Source organism: Thamnophis elegans, chromosome 4 (assembly GCF_009769535.1).
Source record: "Thamnophis elegans isolate rThaEle1 chromosome 4, rThaEle1.pri, whole genome shotgun sequence".
NCBI classification, from domain to species: Eukaryota; Metazoa; Chordata; class Lepidosauria; order Squamata; family Colubridae; genus Thamnophis; species Thamnophis elegans.
Genome location: NC_045544.1, coordinates 63,623,689 through 63,637,302, shown reverse-complemented (window position 1 = coordinate 63,637,302; position 13,614 = coordinate 63,623,689). Strand labels below are relative to the sequence as shown.

Genomic DNA, 13,614 nt, shown 5'->3' with positions numbered 1-13,614 from the left:
CCCTGAAAAGTGGGAAGGGGCTGTTTCTGGGCTCCGGCTGCCCAGTTCCACGAGGCTGGTTCCTGGGTGAGCTTCCCAAGCGTCAGGAGCATCGACCTGAACTGTAACTATAGTGGCTGCGCGATCTCTTGGGTTGACGAACCCACTCACCCCCCCCCCCCATTCATCCCAAAGGGGGATGCCCGCCGCTGTTCAAGAGGGGCATCGAGGAAGTGGGGATGCTGGGCTTTCTTGGGGGGACTCCGTCTTTTGGGGACCCCCGCCTCTCCACGTGGGGTTCCTTTGAGAAAGCGACAAAGCCGCCCTCTCGGCTGTTTACAAGCAGTCGGCTTTGGAAGGCGCCACCGGGAGGGGGAGGAGGGGGGAATGGCAGGAGCAGCGCCGCGATTGGCGGCCAATTCGCCAGGCCGAGAGCTCCACCGCCCCCAGCTCACCCTTAATCCCAAAGGGCCAGCTGGAAGGGCGCCTGCCGAGGCTGAATTTCCGCCCTCCGCCAAGTCCCATCGGGTCCCCCGCTTTGTTGAGGGGTCGTCGCTACCTCGCCATTAAAGAGGATCCAGGTTGACTCCTCTTGAGTTCCTTTGGAGGGGGGGGAGAGGAGGAGGAGGAGATTAGTAGCTGCGCCCGAGAAACAGAAGCGACCGCGCTTGTCAAGAGTCAAATTAATTACACTCACTCCCCCCTCCTTCCCTCCCTTCGTCGGCTACTCGCCGCTCCGCACGCAGGACTTAGCCGTAAGTACTAGCTATTCCGTCCCCCTCGTCCCTCACACGCGTATTTTCTACGTGTGCAGACACATGCACGCGCGCGGCGTGTAATCCACGTTTCACACGATCGGTCGGGTAGAACGAAGGGCGCCGTTCCCCTTTCCTGCACGCTTTTGTGAAACTTCCCGGTTAAGCACCCAGCTTAAAGTCTTTCTTGCTGCTTGCCTCCTAGACTTGTTGTGTTGTTGTAAAACGTTCGCTCGGCGGTGCTTAGCGTTTTAAGAGTCGCGTGCCAAGCAACAGGTTTAAGCAGGCATCGGCTTCGGAGAAACTCTTGAGTGTTCATTTCTTGGGCTCTTGGGGATAAAGCTTTCCCGAAGAATGCTTTGTGTGAGTGTGTTTTTTTAAATGTGTAAGGTAGCCTAGCCCCGCTAATGATGGTTTAATGTTACTTCTAGGTTTTGATCTGTGGTAGTTTCTCAGAGTAAGCGTCGGAAATAAAAAAGTTACCATAGAAGAAACAATGACTATAATTATAAATTCCATGGCTGTAACCTTGAAGAGATAAACAGGTTTACAATAATGATGCAAACGCTCAGCTGAATCCCTGAAAAACTTCAGAATTTCTCCACGTTTAATCTTCCTGCCCTACTCCACCCCGCTGGGGTTTTCCCCTGAGTTTTTGTATGCTGTTCTTGAGTATCAATAGTATTAGACAACTGCATTACAGAGATGAGGTGTGCCTTTTAGATAGCAGTATTGAGATGCAGCACAGTATTTTAGTTTGAAACTTATTTTAAAAATTCCAAATATATTCTATATGTATAGAATATGCATCTCACAAATTTATCAGACAACTGAATTTAGGAATTGCTATGAAAATGTGTTGTTCAAGGGGGTTCATTTAAATTTAAAGATAAGTGTTTTCAGTGGAGAAGGTGAAATTTCTGTACTCCTTCAATTAAAATTATGTGCTTAGGGCTGCTTCATACACTGGTGTTTTGTTTTGTTTTACCTGCAAGGTGTAAACTAGGAACATTGTCATCCTGGAAATATCATGTGTGCATATTTCCTGAAGTTAGTCATTTTCCTCCAACTGCCCACATACCAAATAAGCAACATTACCTCCTTTAAGAATGAAAGGTAATAAGAGATTTAACCCAACTATTTAGTTTCTTGTGAACATGATTGTCACCTGTGTGTGAGTTGGGCGGCGTCTAAATTGGTTTAATAAAATAAATACCTACTTGGATAAATTATTAATCTTGCTTTCACGAGGCTCCTTTAAGGTATATAGAATCCCGCATTCACATATCACTTAATGATATAATCACCAATGGATGTGGTTAAATCTCATGGCGGATTGCTTTGAGATCTGCCCCCTTTTAAAAGATTTTCTGTACAGTATAGATTTTAAGGTTATCCTCTCTTGCAGGCTTGTATACATAGGAATGGGCAGTCAGATGTGGGTGAAGGCTTTCATGTGTTATTTTTCTGTGTATTGTGAGGACGTGTGAAGAAGAAAGCAGGAACAGACATTCAAGCTACATCATAGATGTCTTATCTTCAGTGGATGGGATCTGTGCATTTATTGGAAATTTATTGAGTTAGGTATCTTGCACAGTTGGGACTCACCTAAATAGCTTAACTAAACTAGGACTGATTCTTCTTGTAGACTTGCTTTGCAGCATGTAAAAGATAGCATAAGAGGGGCTGGATCTGGAGGCAAATCTTCATTGTGGTAGCCCCATGTCTAGGGAGTATGACATGCTGCCCGCCTCCCCTCTCCCAATTTAGAGCTCCCTCTTGTCATTCTGAAAGGCCACAAAGTTGAGCAATTGGAGTGTGCCCCTGTGCCATTGGCCATACTAGTTCCTAAAAGATATGAAGGGTGTTGTAATGATATTTTGTCATAAAAGTTGCATTGTATTCATTTTGTATAGAAGCTATTTGCATGTTGGGAAGAAGAGGCAGAAAACTGGACATTTTAGTAAGGTGGACCTATGGGAGAAGGATGGATTTGGGGAACGAAGCACAAAAGGGTGGCCTGTGCCACATGTTGCTAATATGTGGAATTGTAGCTTATGAAGAAAAGCCAGAAGTCACAGAATTTGGAACCACAGGTGGCCAAATATTTTTTTTTACCAGTAAATATTTAAAAAAGGTATAGATAATATTGTGACATATAAAACAAACTCTGTAAAACCAATTCCCTGATGGACAATTTTAATATTTGTTTTTCTACACAGAAGAGAATATAAAATGGGAATAGCTCCATCTTCAGTCCTAACTGAGATGATCCAGATTTCAACCACCACAACAACATGTACATCTCATAGTAAAAGTAGTGAGAATCAAAATATGTCAGAAATTATCTGTATTTCCTGTCTGTTTTCCAACAATTGCGAGTTACTTTTTTTCACGGTCTGATTTCCTGGTCTGTAACTATATAAAAATACCTTCTTCATCTTATCTGATTAAAGCACAGCCTTTGTCTCTTACAAAGGATTGAAAAAATTTTCCTGGGGAACTGATTCCAAAAGCAGATACAAAAACAGATACCGAATATTAAGTCTCATGTCTTGAATAATCTGTCCAAGGATCAGTCTCTGCTTTTGTAAGTTATTTTCAGCGATGTTCTGTTTATCTATCTATAAAATCACCTTGAGTGTTTTATTGTTTGGCACTAGTTCCCATATTCTTCCTCAATTTTGATTTATACGTTTTGGCATTTGGACAAATTATACCCGGTATACCAGGGTTCTTGGTTGGATTTAACTTTCACTATCAGTACAGTTGAGATGTATATGTGTAACTGGTAGAGAAGGTGAGTTTGGTAAATGGGAGCATGTTGGAATTAGTGATGTTTCCTGAGAAGAGGAAAGAATGGATGGTATGAGTTATTTTCTCACTGAGATCCAGAATTAGCATGATGAGGTCTACGTCAGAGTGAAGCTGTTTTCCTACTGCAAACTGAGCTTATGTATGCAAGGTGTAAGCCAGTATTTTTTTTCCCCATATATTTAACAGGTTAAAAAACTGTACAGGTAGTCCTCAACTTACAACAGTTTGCTTAGTGACTGTTTAAAGTTACAACAACATTGAAAAAAGTGACTTATCAAAATTTTTCACACTTATGACCATTGCAGCATCCCCATGGCCACATGATTTACATTCAGATGCTTGACAACTGATTAATATTTATGACGGTCACAGTGTCCTAGGATCCCCTTTTGCGACCTTCTCAAAAGTAAAGTCAGCTGAGAAGCCATATTCACTTAACAACCTTGTTACTAATTTAACAACTGCAGTGATTCACTTAACAATTGCGGTAAGAAAAGTCATAAAATGGGGCAAAACTCACTTAACAAATGCCTCACTTAGCAACATAAATTTGGGGCTCAATTTTTTGGGTCCTACCTGTATTATTTGCTCCATATACTTAATGGGTAATAAACTACAGCTAAGAAGCAGCAACTTCATTACCTTTAAAAAATGGCAACAAAATGATTCACAAGTGAAGAAAAGAAATGGATCGATGCCAAGAAAAAAAAAACCTACCGAGTTGCCAAGATATTTTGATGTAAACTTTATTGCGGCAATAGCAAGCAGGTTCTCCTATGGTAAGAAAATAATTGCACCAGAGCAAAAGATGCAGTTGCTGGCTCAGTAAAACTCTGGTGCTTTGGGCAATTCGAACTTACTTTCCTTCCTTCCTTGGCGCCTGATTGAGGTTCACCTCATTTATTTATTTATTGCAAAAGGGGTCCCCAAGGGTTCATGGTTGAGCTGGGTTTTAAATCCAGGATGTTCTTACAATGAAGAATGCTCCTACTTACTATGGAAGTATTAAACTGCTAGGACTGATTTGTTTGTTTCAATAGACTAGCTCTAGGACTCTACTAAAAAAAACTAGAAGTAAAAGGTATTTTTCTACCTCCGGGAATTAATGTTCAATTTGAATAATAGACAGTAAAGAGGGCACACAATATGGTGTGTGCATGGTCTTCATGGAATTCAAATTAAATCAAACTGTAACCCTAATGTTGGCCCAATTTGTGATTTCCTAGCCTTGTTCTGATATCTTGTGTTGAGGTATGGTTGTCTCAAAAAGTTATGTACAAACTTTTATGTACCGTAAACCAGATTCTGCATAAGGATTCAAGCTCCTACAGAAATGATAGATAGAGGATGGATAGATGGATTAGATGGATTAGATTGGGAGAGGTAGGTAGGTGGGTAGGTGGGTAGGTCGATCGATAGATAGATAGATAGATAGATAGATAGATAGATAGATAGATAGATAGATAGATGATAGATAGATAGATATAGACTTTATATTCATAGATTTCAGTGACTCAGATGTTTACACTCGATGGATACTGAGTAAAGGACTGGAAAATCTCAAGAATTGGAAAATTTCAAGGTTATCCCTAGTAATGATTAATTAAATTTTTCCTAACCAGAATCCTGTAGTGTATGGACTTTACTTCCCCGAATTCCTCAGCAGGCATGGTCATAATGTATATATTTTGAAGGTGCCAAATTTGAGGAAACTTTAATTTATCAGAGTTAACCTGAAGGGGACAGTGGAATCCTTGAGAGGAATTTGTGCTATCTATGTATATAAAATAGAATCCTTCCTGTAACACATTCATCTGACTATCAACTCATGGTCATCCTTCCCATTAGCTAAGAAAGAAACACTGTTATGAAAGGCATTTCCATCTTTTTTTTCCTCCATTGTCTGTTGTGCAGACATCTAAACAAAAATTTTCCACCTGATGTTCTTCCCAGCATTAGTCTGTAGCTCCCATGTGCTCTCCAGCATCACAAGCCATAGTACTAGCTCAGGGTGATCTGAGTTGTATAGCATGGCTAAAAGATTCCAGGTTGGGAAAAGCTGTCTTAAGTTCTTTTGAACTCTAAGTTGTTGGGTTTTTTTTGCTTTCCAACCTTCCCCACCCCACCCAAACAGGATTATTTTCTAACTTGAAAAGTTTAGTTATAAATCCCTGTCTGAAGGATTGACAGAGGATAATAAAATAAATCTTGTTAAATTATAAATGTACTGTAATAACATTAGGTTCTAACCATCCCAAAGGCATTCTCTCAATAGGTATGGTATCTGCTATGTTGCATAGGCCAATAATTTTTCAAGCCTTACCCTCTTTTAGTGCTTGTAATAAAAAAAAACCAACAGGATTGTGCACTGTTTTTGATGAAAGAAAGAATGCGAAATGTTTATTAATTGGCTGATTTTGGGGTGGAAGAATGTGCATGTTTCCAACGGAATACAGAGCTTTTATGTAACCAGGACGAACTTTTATTTACAACTGAATGTTCTTGGGAGGTACTGCATATGCTGGAATGCATAGATATTGGCTACAGCATCGGTTATTCAGTGCAGAAAATGGTGAGTTTTTGCTCTGCTTAGAGGAGATACAAAATGCAAGACATACAAGATAGAATTTATAAGAAGCTCCACATCCTTGCTAGGCAGGGAGCATTAAAAGCATCTTGCAAAATGTTAAGGAAATCTTAAGTGGGTTGGTGTATATAATAATTTTGTCAAAACGAGTACACTACGTAGCAATCTGCTCAAGCATTTTTCCCCACAGCTCTTCAAAAGCCAAAATCATACAGAGTAAAAGCTCTACTCTCACCTTGAACTAGGGGTATGCAAAATGATTAAGAACTGATATCTGTTTGAAGACTTCCATGCTTCCTCCCTTTCATTATAGTTGGGTTCTCCCCCTCCTCACCCCCATATATTCAGGATTTCTTCTTCTTCTTTCATGACACATCCTGCCATTCCACAGTAATAGTTAGGAAAAGCACTGCTACTGTATTATTATAGAACAGCAGAGAAGCTGCTAGGAATGAATGCTATGAATTTGAATGCAGTTCACCTTATTGCTTTTGCATGTTGTGCTAATATATAGGAGAAAAGATGGTGGTTTTACTTGCCTTGATCTTTTTTACTTTTACCTATATCTTTGTGTTCTTTTTAAAAAAAGAAAAGAAAACGAATCAAAACTTATAAAAATCCAATTCATTTCATTTCTTTTTTTAAAAAAAAAGTTCTTTAAAATGTGTTAGCACTGGCACTAGAACTTAGACTTACATAGTACGTACAGCCTTTATAGCCCTCTCTAAGCAGTTTACAGAGTCAGCATATTGCCCCCAACAATTTGGGTCTTATTTTACCAACCTTGGAAGGATGAGTCAACTTTGAGCCTTGTGGGATTTGAATTGCTAAATCTCAGCCAGCCGGCAGGCAGCAGAAATAGCCTGCAGAACTGCACTCTAACCACTGCACCACCATGGCTCTTAGGAACTATCTTACATATTATGACTAGTCAACATCTTTCACCATGGGTCAATAGCATTGCGTTCCCTTCCTCTGTTTTTACTCAATCTTTTCTGGAAATTTGCTGTTGTTGAACATGGGAAACGGGAGGAAAAAGTTCATAGTCTTCTGGGTCAATTTCCAGCATTCCAGGTATAATAAATACCCTGACTAGGTCAACTGTCTCATACACACATGTTGCAATGAGGCTGGAACATTTACTTCTCAGAGATATTTTCACTGGTGACCAACGTGGATGATTGTGGGGAGCTCAGAAAGGAACTTTCTCATTATTCTGTCTCCAGTGAGCTGACTGTGCATGGAACAACACAGGTTGTACTTGACTGATGACCATAACGGAGCCTACAATTCTGGTTGTATGTTGTGACAATTATAAGGCAGCTCACCATGTGACCATAATTGATTTTAAAAAATTTTTTTTGCAGCAGTTATTAAGTGAATGCCATTAAGCGAACCCATGGTTCGCTTAGGACATAGTTTTTTTAATGGAAACTTGAAAGAAATGCTGGTTTCTGCCAAAAATCCAATACATTGTGATCATGTGATCTCAGGACACTGCAAATGGCCATAAATGTGGGCCAACTGCTGAGTCCCAAAAATGCAATCGTGATCAGATATCAGAAATTTGAATACTGGTTATAAGGAGCTTTTTCTGGCTTGTCGTAACTTCAATCACTATTATATCAAGAACTTATATCAATTATAAGTCAAGAATTTCCTGTAGTGATTGCAGACATTCATTTACTGCAATTGCATTTTCTTCAAGAGATTCCTCAGAGTTACCACCTATGAAGGTTCTAACATTATTTCATCCCTGGTTGTATTGCATACTAGAACATACTAGATTCTAAATGTTGCACATGAATTCATGTACATCAGAGCTATACCTCTTTGCCCCACTGTTCAAATCAATTTTTTTATGGATGAAGGCAGGCCATAAGGATTTAATTTACTATATATCTTCCCATTCTATTTTGTTTGCATGTCGTGCTTCTCTTCAGTACATCATGAATGTTGAAATCTATTGAAACAAAGATGTGTTGTCATAACAAAGAGATTGCCCATTTTTGTCTTGATTGACTGCTCAATTTTTCAACAGCAATACTTACTTAACCTTTGCTGATAGAGCAAAGTCTATTTAACTGTATTTAGATTTGGAACCAAGGAATTTCCTAGTATGTGTGACTACCACAGGAATCGTGCTACCTTCTGTGTTCCAGTCTTGAAAAGGGAGTTCCTAAAGTCAATAAAACTATAACTAGTGAATTTGGATTTTTGTCTGACACTGTGGGTCTTTTGTACTGTTTGTTTGTTAATTTCAAGTATTCATGAGTAATGACACCCTCAGATCCATTGATTGACTTTTGGGCTTTTGGCCAAGCAATTTTCACTTAGCTGCTGCTTACAAGAAGGATGTTATTATTATTCAGAACAATGAAAGTGAGGGGAAGACTGAAATCAAGAGTAAATCACCAGCTTAATTTCCCTCCTTTCACAGTAAAAGTCAGAACTGTTGCTACTGGACTCTTTTGTACTGAACAGTGCTATAGATAAAATAAAATAAAAACTTGGCTTCTGGTATACACTAATGGGTCAATAAACCTAAGCCTTTGATGCTCTATTGTATTTCAGGAGCATAGCAGTAACCATGTTCATGGCTCTTGTTATCAAAGACTCAAATGAGGGATGTTTGGGTGTGGCTTGCTCCATGGCAAAGATACATGCACGTTTCTCAGGTTTAATCCTTTGTTGTTGTTGGCCTTCCAGGTAGGGCTGGGAAAAGGCCCTCTCTGAACTCCTGGAACAAGTGCAAGTATTCAACTAGATGGGCCAGTCATCTAATAAATCAGACTTGCCTTCATAATCGGATTTAACTGAAAGAAATTGAACCCAGAAATTGAACCCAGGAGCTTCACTGAAATAAAGCACTGAATTCTAATGAGAATCAATTGCTTTGAAAGATATCTGGTTTGTTGTGCATCAGAAGGAATTTTAATTGATAATTTATTAGAGGAGGTGATGCAATCAACCATTTGTTTCATAAGCAACAATATTTATGTAGATATGGAAATTAGGGAAAGCAGAACATATGTATGTATATGTGTGTGTGTATGTATGTATATGTGTGTGTTTATGTATGTATATGTATATATACACACACATACATACATGCGCGCACACACACACACACATATACATACATACATATGTTCTGCTTATATATATGCTGTCGCTTTGACTGGCATCTCCTGATTTTTTAAAAAAATTCAGAACATAGGCATAATCTGTAGAGTGAAGTTCAAAAGTAATATTAGAAAGTATTATTTCACAGAAAGAGTAGTGAAAGCTTGGAATCAACTTCCAGCAAAGGTAGTAGGTCAGTCATCACTAACTGAGTTTAAACATGCTTGGGATAAGCATGTGTCAATCATCATGATCCCAGAACTCTTTTTTTCCCTTCATCACAGGAATCTTCTCTCACTTCACTGCTAAATTTTGGGTTGATTTCAGGATGCACCTCCACTTAGTTCACAATTATGGTACTCTCCCAAAACTTTGTGGTGTGGTTATCCAGTATATTAGTCCTATATATGTATAGTAAATCAGTACTGTATATCACGCTGTGTGGGTGGGTGTGCGAATCTCTATGTGTGTGTATATGTATGTATGTATGTATGTATGTGTGTGTGTGTGTGTGTGTGTGTGTGTGTGTGTGTATATACATATATATATATATATATATATATATATATATATATATATATATATATATATATATAATCTGTATATATCTATGTCTTGTCTTGTCTGTCTGTCTGTCTTATCTATCTACTTACCTACCTACTTAGTTGGGGAGGAGAGGTTGACCCCTAGGCCCCTGAAATACGGGCTTCCTCAGGGTTCGGTCCTGTCCCCCCTGCTATTTAATACCTACATGAAGCCACTGGGTGAGATCATTCGACGGCACGGGATAAAACACCATCAATATGCGGATGATACACAGCTGTATCTGTCCGCCCCGTGCCAACTCAGTGAAGCGGTTGACATGATGTGCCAGTGCCTGGAGGCTGTTAGGGTCTGGATGGGGGTTAACAAGCTTGTACTCAATCCAGACAAAACCGAGTGGCTGTTGTGTTTCCCTCCCAAAAACTTGGTCAATATTCCATCACTCAGGCTGGGGGGTGAAAATCTACACCCCTCAGACAGGGCTCGCAACTTGGGGGTCCTCCTGGATCCACAGCTGACTTTAGAACACCATTTGTCGGCTGTGACCAGGGGGGCATTTGCCCAGGTTCGCCTGGTGCACCAGTTGCGTCCCTACCTGGACCGGGAGGCGCTCGCAACAGTCACTCACGCCCTCGTGACCTCAAGACTGGACTACTGCAATGCGCTCTACATGGGGCAGCCCTTGAAGAGTATTCGGAGACTTCAACTTGCCCAGAACGCAGCCGCGCGAGCGATTGTGGGTGCACCTCGGTACACCCACATTACACCTATCCTCCGCGAGCTGCACTGGTTACCGATCAGTCTCCGGATACGCTTCAAGGTGCTTGTCGTAACTTATAAAGCCCTTCAATGTATTGGATCTGGGTACTTGAGAGACCGCCTGCTGCCAATTACCTCCCACAGACCCATTAGATCTCACAGGGTTGGCCGCCTCCGGGTGCCATCTACCAGCCAATGCCACCTGACTATTACCCGGGGGAGGGCCTTCTCTGTGGCAGCTCCGGCCCTCTGGAATGAGCTCCCCGCAGGGATTTGGACCCTCACCTCTCTCCAGGCCTTCCGAAAAGCCGTCAAAACCTGGCTTTGCCGGCAGGCCTGGGGGTGATGAGTTCCCTCCCCTCTCGACATGTATGGTTGTGTGACTGTTGTTTACTTTTATTATTTGTATTTTGTTTTTTATGTTCCCCTTTTTCCCCCTTGAATTGTTTGCCACCCTGAGTCCTCCTGGAGAAGGGCGGCATACAAATAATAAAATTCTATTCTATTCTATTCTACCAACCTACCATATATATTTTATCAATCGATCTATCATCTGTACTGAATTTAGATAACAAAGACTTCATTTTTGTATATCCACTCACAAAAGAAGATAGTGATAAATTCAGGTTAACTCCCCAAGTTTATAGGTGTAGAATAATTGAGAACAGAGTGTCAAACTGGTGGCCCATGGGCCGGATGCACCATGCACAGGCCACATGTCACGATACGTCACTTGATGGCAATGTGACACTGCAAGTTTGACACCCGTGATCTAGAGTGTGTCAAAGATTTCATGCAGCTTCATGATATGAGAAGGAGGTAAAATGGGAATGGGGTGGAAAGGAATATCCTAGAAGAGGAATGGCTGGCACTTTGTGCATGATTATTTCGCACTGTGGTTTTATTGTTTGCCTTGTGGCCCTTCTGTTTCCAACCTATTGAGCATCTTTCCATGTTATCGGTATTTTCAGGGATAGTTGCCCACTAGATTAACATCTAAGTGTTCCTCTTCCCACTTCTTTACAGCTGACAAAAATCATGGTTTTCTTCCCTTTTTATTAATATAGAGAATGGACAAATACTCCTATATTATGCTGCTATCACTGGGCAGGGGAGAATGGAGGGGGGTGATTTTATATTATCTGATTCTTTCATTAGTTTTGTTGTTTTTTTAATGTGTTTTAAATTATGTAAGCCGCTTTGAGTCACCATGGCAAATAGGGTAGCAACATAAAATAAGTAAGTAAGTAAAGTCTGCTGTTGCTCCGTTAATAAATGGAGATGTTTCTGACTGGATGGTCATATGGTGAAATATTTCTATATCCTCTAAGACAGTGTTTCTCAACCTTGGCAACTTGAAGATGTCCGGACTTCAACTCCCAGAATTCCCCAGCCAGCATTCGCTGGCTGGGGAATTCTGGGAGTTGAAGTCCAGACATCTGCAAGTTGCCAAGGTTGAGGAACACTACTCGAAGATTAAATTTTTGCGGGGATGGCAGGGGCTGTCTGAGCGCATGTTGACTTCTAGTAACTGCCTGGACAAGACTTGCAATTTTGGCAGTTTTCTTGGCAAGATTTCAGAAGTGGTTTGCCATCGCCTCTTTCCTAGAGCCGTGAAGATATGACTGGTCCAAAGTCACCCAGTTGGCTTTGTGCCAAAGGCAGGACTAGCCCAGTGACCTAATAATGCAGCAAGCTGGCTCAGCAGTCAGAGTTATTGATTATTAATCTGTTCTTCCAGCTTGTCATCATATCACTACTGCATACTATATATACATCATACTATCATCACTACTGATTATTAATGCCTATTGTGCAACTATGGTTCTTGAAATGACTGATAGGATTGTTTGCCCATACAACTTCGTTCAACTTCTAGTGCTGAACTGTTAGAGGATGTCTGAAACAGAACATTTGAGAACTGTTAACTCATCCACCTGAAATGCATTTAAAAAAAAAACATCTCTTCAATCCAGCATCTTTCCTTTTAAATATCAGAACCAGAATGATGCTTTCAACGGCATCCAAAAGAAGAAAAACGTGGGAACTTTTAAATGCTGTTTTCCCTCTGAAATTACCTATTTTTCAATATTTTTAGAGCAAGAGATGCCAAGTTCTTTTGGTTGTTTGTTTGATTTGGAGTTTGGCATTTTGGGGTGAGTGGACAGAGAGTTATTTTGAGACTTCAGAGGAAATGCCTCTTGGTTTAACTTTGCATGCTAGTTATCATTCATGCATTCCAGAAACTATCTTGTTTGGAAACCTAATCCATCATTTAGGAACCATTGATATACTACAGGCAGGTTTGGACTGATGATCTTAGCTGCAAGTTTATCTGGAAACTAAATGATACTCATCAAGGTTATCTCTTTTTTCTGGCCTGAGCTGACCTCAGCTTTGCAGGGAAAGTACATCAGATGGTTAACAGAGGAGATGTGCTTAAGGGTCATTTGTTGGTCATCAGCACATTTTTAAAGAGAACTAGTACCTAACTTGAAACCTTGGAATCAACAGAGACAATTTCTTGAACTATGTCAGTCTTCCACAATACTAATCTTTCAAGTCTGTCACTTTAAATTAGATTTAGAAGCCAACTAAAGGTGTACTTCTGCTTAAGGTATTTTAACAGATGTTGGATGATATCAGCCATGCATGCTGTTGTTGGATCCTGAACTGGATGAGAGGATGCACTCTCAAGTTCCTGTACTGAGTTTTTTGGACCCCACTTTCAATTTGGGTGGATGGGAGTTCACTGGTTAAATTTGGGGTAACCACACTTTCTGAGTTCAACCAAGATTCATTCAAAACTAGGTAAAATATATAATATTCTAAACCATTCATGGTATGAGTATCAATCTTGCTCCAAAGGATAAGATTTGAAGATTGCCATGTACTTAAATCCAAAGAGATTTTATTTTTAATTTATATTTAAAGTGATTATCTGTCACAGTCATGTGAAATAAGAACTCCAAGACAGTTAACATATTCACTGCACATCTTAAAACGATAATTGCTTAATAAATTCATGAAAGGGATTTTTACCTATTG

At 40.2% G+C, this 13,614-nt stretch overlaps 1 protein-coding gene across 2 annotated transcripts in view; it reads left to right on the top strand.

The window, feature by feature from the left end:
* The first annotated feature begins 406 nt into the window (after positions 1-406).
* Positions 407-13,614, top strand: part of FRMD1 (FERM domain containing 1) — a 52,821-nt gene continuing 39,613 nt past the window's right edge. The window contains exons 1-2 of one of the 2 annotated variants that reach the window (XM_032215075.1): positions 407-734; positions 2,957-3,033. The gene's annotated coding sequence lies outside the window, so the exon portion shown is untranslated. The remainder of the gene's footprint in view (positions 735-2,956; positions 3,034-13,614) is intronic. The other variant, XM_032215074.1, reaches the window with a different exon arrangement.